Genomic DNA, 9779 nt, shown 5'->3' with positions numbered 1-9779 from the left:
GATCTGATCCATATCTGATTACATTTACACTCTGAGCCAGACGTCTTAAATATTGAGTCGGATCACTTTTGAAAAAAATAAGATAGAATAGTTAAAGATACTTTTCGTTTTCTGTTAGACATTTTTAACAAAACGCTGAAGACGTTTTATAGAAGAAAACTTAATACGTATTTATCGACTCAGAATGGGATTATGTACAGAGGCTGGCTCGTCTCGAACATTAAGTTTTAAAAACTGATTTAAAACGCTGATTTTGTTCAGCGACGCAGCCAAATTTTTTGATAGTTGGTTTAAGTTTGAATTTGTCTCGAAATTCCGCGGAATTCCCTTAAATTTCGTTAAAATCTAGTTTTTCTTAGCGAAATTTTTATAATTTTACGAAATGAAACGAAATCAAGAAATCAGATTTCGCCATGCTCAAATTTCACGAAATTCCGGAGAATTTTGTTTCGAACCACCTGAAACGAATTTTTTGAAATACCGCATATACTTACTTAGCCTTATCCGATTCGCTTGCAACAGGTTGCATTCGACGCGGAATCCTACTAATTTTTTGCTATTGAAAATTGGCCCAATCGGCAATTGGGTTCCGGATTATGAAAAAAAAAATGGAATAACCCACCTAGGTCATTTGAAAAGTGAGAAATTAGAATTAAGAAAAGAGACGTCTTCATTCGCATTCCTCTTTTCTCACTTCTTCTTGTAAAAAAATGAGGATACGAAGTGAATAATAAGACGCCTTACTACTCACTTCGCGCTTCTTACTTCTTACAGCGAGAATCTCACTCCTTATTTCTCACATCTCGCTGTAAAAAGTGAGAAGGGAAAGTTAGTAGTGAGACATCTCACTACTCACTTCGCGCTCCTCTTTTTTACAGTGAGAAGTGAGAAATGAGGAATGAAGAAAGAGACGTCTCTCTTTTTACTTCTAATTTCTCACTCTTCAAATCCTATTCGGCCTAATGACCCTTTCGACCAAATAACCATTTTGGCGAAACGACCCTTACGGTCAAATGGCCCTTTCGGCGAAACGATCCTTTCGGCCAAACGACCCTTTCGGCCAAACGACCCTTTCGGTCAAACGACCCTTTCGGCCAAATGACTCTTTCGGCCTAATTACCCTTTCGGCCAAATGGCTTTCGATCGGATGGGTTTCGGCCAAACGACCCTTCCCACACACACACACACACAGACATTACCTCAGTTCGTCGAGCTGAGTCGATCGGTACATAACACTATGGGTCTCCGGATTTTCTATCAAAAGTTTATTTTAGAGAAATCATATATTAAAGTATGACTATTCTCATTGATGTAGAATTAGTCCAGTCTGTGTTTTTTCTACTTCTAAACTGGTTACTCTAACTCCATTAAGCGAAGATGCTACTCCAGCCGAGCAACAACCGACCAACCAAAACAAGAACCCTGATGTCAAACTCGGTGAAAAAGAAGAACCCAAACCCACCAACAAATCACGTTGGAACAGGTCCCTACCCAAAATTCAATGAACTGTGCCTGATCGTTGTGGTCGTCGTCGTTTCCTCCAGTTGGCGGGAAAGTTGGGCTCGATTTTTCTGGACTTGACTCCATCCACCACTCGGCAAGTGGTGGCCGCCGTCGGTCAGTGTCGTCCACCGCAGTCGCATGATGATTGTCCCTTGTTGGACGATTGCTTAGCGATCGCGGCAAGGGCAAGGGAAAAAGGAATCGGTGGCGCGAGGAAGAATGGTGTGCTGCTGAACACTTGTGTGTAACCGTTTGCATGGTTGGAACTGCTGTGGTGGCTGCCTCTATGCTACCTTGCTCACTGCCGTTGGGTTTTTTAAAGTAGGTTTTCAAAGACGTGTACGGGGAAGACGTGAAGCGATAATGAGAAGTGTTACAGCAACGGCAAAGAGCAGATACAGTGCGGTGGGACTGTGAACGGTGGTGGTGGCAGGGAGTGTGGAAATCACTGCACTGCACTATGGACATCGGTTGTTGCGACGCAATAATTATTTATGTAGGTGAAGCAAGCCAGTTGAGAGCCCCTAATGAAAGGACGGATAAGAGGGACAGTTTGTTTCATTCTCGGGTGGTTCTTGTCCGTTGAAATGAGGGCTATTAGGAAATAAGAGAAAGCTTATCACTTATGGCTTTTGTGTTGCTTATGGATATTTTCTATATCAGAAGAAATTGATAGCTGATTAATATTAAGCTCTGGTCAGGAGAATATAAATAACAATGGTAGCAATTCAGCCTTTGAAAAATAGCATCTTCCAAATAAAGTAGAATAGAAAGTGTCATATGGTAGTCAACCAATCGAATTTGGCATGTGAGAAAATTTGTTGAAACAAAGTACAAATGAAAAAAAAAAAAAAGAAATTCATTTAAAAAAATCCTAAATGAGAGATACATTTCTCCCATCAACAATTCATACGTTTCGCTGCATGACCGTTGCAAAATCGCTATAACCCCTTTCACTTGATGTCAACATCAGTTGGAAGAAAAATGAAAATCTATTAATCTGTGCCCTTTTGTTGCTGCTGGCTGGTGCTTTCCTGCATACATCATTTTCCAACCTGCTCAGATCAGATGCATCTCATTACCGATAAATGCGCGGTAAAAATCGTTTGCTCCGGCATAAACTCTTCCAAAAAGGATAAGTGAGCTCCGATGAATAGGCAACAATTAAAATTGATGACTTTTACGGTTTTCCTCCACGAGAACCGCTTCCTACTGAGGACCTTTTGCACATCCCGAACCACAGGATCTGGTTATGTAAATCCCACCCAGGGACAGGTCCCTACCCTATGCTTGCAGGGAAAAATGTTCGTTATTATTCAAATGCCACCTTGTGCGAAATCTATTTCTCGATCCAAAAACAGCAGGTTTCCCACCTTGCTTCATCATCGCCGCATATCGTCACACACATTCAATCGTCGCGCAAGTGCACATCAACTGTGCACGGGTAGTTTGTCTCCGAACCGTTCTTTTTTTTTCGGTTAAATCATGATCCGGATTGATGATCGTGATTCGTCATTCCGCTGCTGCTGATGGGCTATTGTGTGACGGAATGAATTTGCATCTAAACGCATTGGTTCAATCTGGTTAGGGAAATGAAGGGGTTGCTTTTTCCCACCGACCGCAGCCACGGCTGGGTGTTGCCTAAAAAGGAGAGATGAGCATCGCGCGTTGATTGATGCACATCGGGAAGGATTCACCACAGGTGATCCCGACCCGAGGACGAATGCGACTGCGTGATGCGAGACGACACTTTGCATAATTTCCCGGGGTTCCGGTTTTCTTGCGCGCTATCCTGCCCCGGAATACCGGTTGACTAATGAGTTTGGTATTAATTTTTATTGCTGTCAATATTTATTTTCCGCAAGGTGAGAATTTCGTGATGCGTGAGAAGTTTCTCCGATTGTCGCAGTCAATGCACAGATGATGCACTTTACCCCGTAAATAATCCCAATAAATTATAGTTGTGTGCGCGTCAGGATATTGTAATCATTAAAAATTATGACCGTAGTTTTATGATTATTGTCGTCAGATTCGGGACTCCGGGGAACCGGAGGGCAATAGGAGAGAGATCCTCGGCATTGTTAGCTCCCCTGGGTTATGGTGGGTTGGGTGCCATATCCGGTGCCCAATGTAGTTAACTAGTGGAAATGCGCACACAATCTGCGAGAAATTTGCTACGTGGAAAACGATTTTGCAAACAAATGCTACGGTGGCAGTGGTCGCGGATTGTGACTGAGGAAGGACAAAACGTTTCATGGCCGTGGACGGGAACGCGCAGCAAGAGCCATAAAAGTGGCCATAAAGAGTAGTTATTCAGTTGGGAGTGCACAAAGAAAGACACCTTCTGAGATAGCATTTTTGCGAACCAATGTCCTTGATAGAGATGGGCAAAACAGCTCATTGCAGTGAGCGGATCTGATCCGTTCAGCTCATTGAAAAGAGTCAGCTCCTTGGATCAGCTCTTCAGTTCTTTAATGCTACATATATTAAAACATAATTGTTAATATTATTATTTTAGTAATTGTTCAAAAATTTGAAAAATTTATGTCATTCATTAATTTATTCATTCATTCATCATTCATCTATTTACTTCACTTTGAAATTTTTAAAATGTTAGGCTACAGTGAGGTAATAATTTCTATTGAAAAACCGACAATTTTAAACTAATAACATTTATTACGCTTTTTCTGACCGTCTAGTTTTGAAGTCTAGGAGTTCATTTAGAACCATCACATTTATTTCTATACAAAAACTAACTAAACATTATTTTCTATTCATAATTCTAAGTTACATTTTGTTGATAACGTTTCTCAAATCGTTAATTTGAATAATTTAGTCCCTAATCTCTGATATGTATATGAACCATATCACGTGTCATAAGTTTTATCTTCATACTGGGTGCAGTAAATCAATGCCTTGTTTGCGCGCGCTTCTAACCCTTCTAACCATGCGTAGTTGACATTGTCAAATACAAGCGAGCCCATTCATCTATATTGTTTCCCGAAATGCGAGAGAAATAAAAACAAGAGAGTAAAAAAATACAGAGCACGGTGCTACACACAAACCGAGTGCACATGTAGCAGTATGCTGGCGGGAAAACCCGTCACAAGTAAAAGATCCACTCCGTGAAAGACACAGCTCCCAGTTCGGTTCGTTTGAACCACGTGGTCGCTCGCTAGAATCGGTCGCGACTGATCCGGATCGAGATCCGTGTCGCACGGATCTGAGTTGGTGGTGCAGCTCTCGCTTCCATGTCACAGCAGTTTCGAGCTGGACGACGACATGAGCGGAACTGAGAGTTGTTCGGATCTTCGGATCTTTTGCTTGGTACGGTTCGTTCGCTACCGCACTACTAGGTATCTTTTGTGTGTCCGTTCGTAGCGCCGAGTATGTGGGTATGGGTTAAGAAATAGACGGCAAGCTGGATTATTTTTGCTTGTGTATTTCTTATTCCTCTCTGCAGCAGAAATGATTTCTGTTGCTTGGCTAGATGGTGCTGTCGCTTAGCTTGATGGTGCTTGAGGTGCAAATAGTAAGGAATCAGCACGTGAGCGGTACTGGACTGGAATGCTCATACAAGCTCGCTTGTGTTGTGTACCGCGAGCGTGGTATTTTCGTGTATGCTGTACAAAATACAACAGCGCGCGTACTGGAGTGCGTACGCTCGAGGGAGTTTCTCTAGGCGCGTGTTTGACAATGATTTCATCAATTTAAAGTGAGCTGCTGAGCTGGGCTTCTTTAAAAAAGATCCATGGCTCATCAGCTCAATGTAAGGAAGCGAATCTTTGGAACAGCTCCTGAGCGGAGCGCCCATCTCTAGTCCTTGAGGGGAGGGTAGAGAGAAAGGAAGACTTCCCGGATGTGCTCTTTTGGTGCGATATTAATAACGATGTTACACTTCTAATGCGATTTGCGCAATTTAATTTATTTTTTGTGTTGGGTGCATTAGTTGCCCAAAATAGTTTGAATTAAGCGCACAATCGCAATTCCTAAAATGAAGGTCAGAATCAATTCCGCCCATTTGAAAAAAGTTCCTAGAAATGTCTAAATAATTTTAATAGATCTGAGCAAATAACGATGGCTAGTCGATAAAATGATTATATTGTTTTTGATTTTCGTGTTAGAAGTAACATTTTTGAAGAAGAAACAGCTTGTTTACAATAGTTTGATGCTCTTTCATCAAATAAAAATCCGTTAAAATATGGCAGAATTCCTTTCAATGTTAATGTTTTCTATGAAAGCGGGAGAGAATAAAATGTAAATTACGCGAGACCACTCTCAATGAAAATGAAAATCTCAGTACTGATAACTTCAATAATACGAACCATAGTTTTGGTGACATGATCGTTAGATTTAAAAAAAATGTGGATCGTAGTTTGAATTAAGGCGTATACCGAAAATATGTCTCCCCCTAGAATTAAAAATAATAACTGGAGGGTTAACAGTAACAACGTTTTGAAAATTTTGAGTACAGTCAAACCACCATGAGTCGATGTTCTATGACTCGATATCGACTAATGGAAGCAAATTATGCCATATTTAATGATATTTTCTGGATTACGGTGAGTTTTTTATTTTTTTCCTTTTCAAGATTTATTTTTTATTATCCCGCCCCTCCTTGGCCATACGGAGACAAGTAAGGCGTAATTTTTATGACATAGGTACTAGCGGAAAATACCCAGCTTTGCCCGGGTGTTGCAAATGTCACAATGAACTTATTTGCAGCACCGCACTTTAGATCAATGTCCGTGTGTTTGTTTTGTTTTCCTCAACAGCTGACCCAAAATTGTATTCTAATGATTTTTTACATTTCCCCGTTAAATTCACCTACTTTTTTTGTATACAAACCTTGCGGATCCCAATACGAATCGATTAGGGAAAAAATCTTGTAAATTGGTCAACCCGTTCGCGTCATTAAATCGTCAGGAAGGAAAACTCAAACTCATTTTTATTATATAGAATTTTCAACGACCGAATGATAATTTCTTCATACCATCAGAAAAAGGTCTAAGAAAAATCTTCCCGATAGAATATGTTCCCCTAAATATCTTTGGCCAAGAAAGTTCAATAATATTAGCTAAAAGTTGGATTATCGTCGTTGACCGACGATCGCAAGGACTGTAATATTGGCAATAAGTAGACAATTAGACAGGTATTACTGTCTTAAAGTCTGTCCGAAAGAGTGAAGGGGTCTGCCATTGCACATTGGTCCAGGGAGGAGACAAAGTGGTAATAAGTTTTAAAGCCGAAAATAGCAGAGATAGAAAAAACTTTGTTCTACAAAGTTGCTCCTAACAGTAAAGGGGCTTATTGAGGTTTTCATAAAAATTAGGGTGGGCCACATTTGAAAAAATGAAAAATAAAACTTTTCATTTGCAGAGATACAGGTATACAATGTTCCGCGAAGTTGTAGTTCAGCCAGATTCAAGAATTTAGCTCAAAAAATTATTTCTGTAGCTCTCAAATTGACTGATTTAGAGCAATTTTCCAAGTTTACTTAGGGTGACCCTTAAAAAAACGTTTTTTGCTCTAACTTTATTGTTTCGAATTTCTCGGCAATGTGATGTTCAGACCACTTTTGTGCTTTGCAGGGCGCAACTTTTCATGGGCTTAACGTTGCCATATCTTATGCGGAAAAGTTATTGAGGTTTTTCTTCGAAAAAACGTTTTCTTCTAACGGCTGGATATATGAATGGCGCAAACATTTTTCAATCTGTTTTCTCGACCTTATTCTACTATTTCCAGGTTTCATTTCAGAATTATTTAAATCGAGGGTAATTGAAAATAACCTCATATTATTGCAATGAAAAATTACCTTTTTTTACATTTTCAAGTACTAATTTGCTATTTTCATGTGTTTTGTTTCTTCCATGGCATATTTCGTGATATGGCAAACGGCACACCATTTTGTTATAGAGCCTGAGCAGAAGCTAATATCTTGAAAACAGCAGTTCTTATGAACTTGATATGAATAAGAGGTAACATGACAAAAAATAATAACAAAAATTAATATTCAAAATAAATACTTCAGGCATAAAATTATCAGATATTTTACTACAAAACGAAAAATAATTATGCTTTGCCTATGATATTGTAATAACAACATATGTTATGCCTTGAATATTTTGTATATTACTTTTTGTTATTTCATATCTTATACATGTGAGTAATTCTCGCAGAGACCGAGCCACTATTTGCACGAGGTCTTTGAAAATGCCAAACTTAATGTTCATTCGAATGCTTTCGGCGAGTTTATTAGGGATCCGAATTTAATTTTTCAGAAAGATGGACCCCTCGTTAGTTATAGACGAAATCACTTTTATGGACCCCTCGATGATTGTCAATTCTTGATTCACCAAAATTGTCATAACTCAAACATTTCTCAACCGATCTTAGGGATCAGTATATCGTTGGAAAGAGAAAGAGTGTATCCTAAATTTGCAATAATAAAAATGGGGCAGGCATATTGGATTTGGTATTGGATTAAAGTTTGGAGCCTTCCAAATAAATTACTGTTGTGGATATGCTCTTCATTTTCAAAATACATTTGGCATAGAATAGTGTATGAAATCAATGAACTGATGTCGTAGTCCCATAATAACCATAAAAATAATGTTCTTGCAGCAGATGGGCCTTTAAAAATTTTTTTTGGTGAATCGTATACATACAAGCTAAGCTTTCCATCGATGCAGTGATATTCGAAATCGGTGGTTGTAAACCTGGCAAAAAAATAGTTTTTAAAAATAAATCCAATATGGCAGCCAAATCAAACATGGCTGCTCCATTGTTATTCTTGCAAATTGAGGACACTCTTTTCCTTTTTCTAACGATATGCTAATCTTTAAGATCGGCTGAGAAATGTTGGAGTTATGACAGTTTTGGTGAGTCGAGAATTGACAAAAATCGAGGGGTCCATGAAAGTGATTTCGTCTATAACTAACGAGGGGTCCATCTTTCTGAAAAATTAAACTCGGATCCCTAATAAACTCGCCAAAAGCATTCGAATGAACATAAATTTGGGCATTTTCAAAGACATCGTGCAAATAGTGGCTCGGTCTCAGCGAGAATTACTCACATGTATAAGATATGAAATAACAAAAAGTAATATACAAAATATTCAAGGCATAACATATGTTGTTATTACGGTATCATAGGCAAAACATAATTATTTTTCGTTTTGTATTAAAATATCTGATAATGTTCTACCTGAAGTATTTATTTTGGATATTAATTTTTGTTATTATTTTTGTCATGTTACCTCTTATTCATATCAAGTTCATAAGAACTGCTATTTTCAAGATATTAGCTTCTGCTCAGGCTCTATAACAAAATGGTGTGGCGTTTGCCATATCACGAAGTAAACCATGGAAGCAAAACACATATAAATAGCAAATTAGTGCTTGAAAATGTGAAAAGCGTTTATTTTCAATTGCCCCCTCGATTTAAATACCCTGAAATGAAGCCTGGAAGTAGTAGAATAAGGTCGAGAAAACAGATTGAAAAAATGTTTGCGCCATTCATAGATACAGCCGTTAGAAGAAAACGTTTTTTTCGAAGAAAAACCTCAATAACTTTTGATCCGCATGAGATATAGAAACGCCAAGTCCGCGAAAAGTTGCGCCTTGCAAAGCACAAAAAGTGGTCTAAACATCACATTGCTGAGAAATTTGAAAAAAAAGTTAGAGCAAAAAAACTGTGTTTTTTTAAGGGTCACCCTAAGTAAACTTGGGAAAATTGCTCTAAATCAGTCAATTTAAGAGCTAGAGAAATAATTTTTTGAGCAAAATTCTTGGAATCTGGCTGAACTACAACTTTGCGGAACATTGTATACCCGTATCTCTGCAAATGAAAAATTTTTATTTTTCATTTTTTTCAAATGTGGCCCACCCTAATTTTTATGAAAACCTCAATAAGCCCCTTACCGTTAGGAGCAACTTTGTAGAATAAAGTTTTTTTCTATCTCTGCTATTTTCGGCTTGAACAACTTATTACCGCTTTGTATGCTACCTGGACCACTGTGGCATTGGACCCAAACAATGACTTCTTTAATACATAAAAACTAATTCCATCCGGAATCCGGACAGGATTCCATCCGGAATCCGGACAGGATTCCATCCGGAATCCGGTTCGGGATTCCATCCGGAATCCGGTTCGGGATTCCATCCGGAATCCGGTTCGGGATTCCATCCGGAATCCGGTTCGGGATTCCATCCGGAATCCGGTTCGGGATTCCATCCGGAATCCGGTTCGGGATTCCATCCGGAATCCGGTTCGGG

The sequence above is a fragment of the Armigeres subalbatus genome, chromosome 1 (genome assembly GCF_024139115.2).
Source record: "Armigeres subalbatus isolate Guangzhou_Male chromosome 1, GZ_Asu_2, whole genome shotgun sequence".
In the NCBI taxonomy this organism is placed as follows: domain Eukaryota; kingdom Metazoa; phylum Arthropoda; class Insecta; order Diptera; family Culicidae; genus Armigeres; species Armigeres subalbatus.
This window is presented reverse-complemented; position numbering follows the sequence as displayed.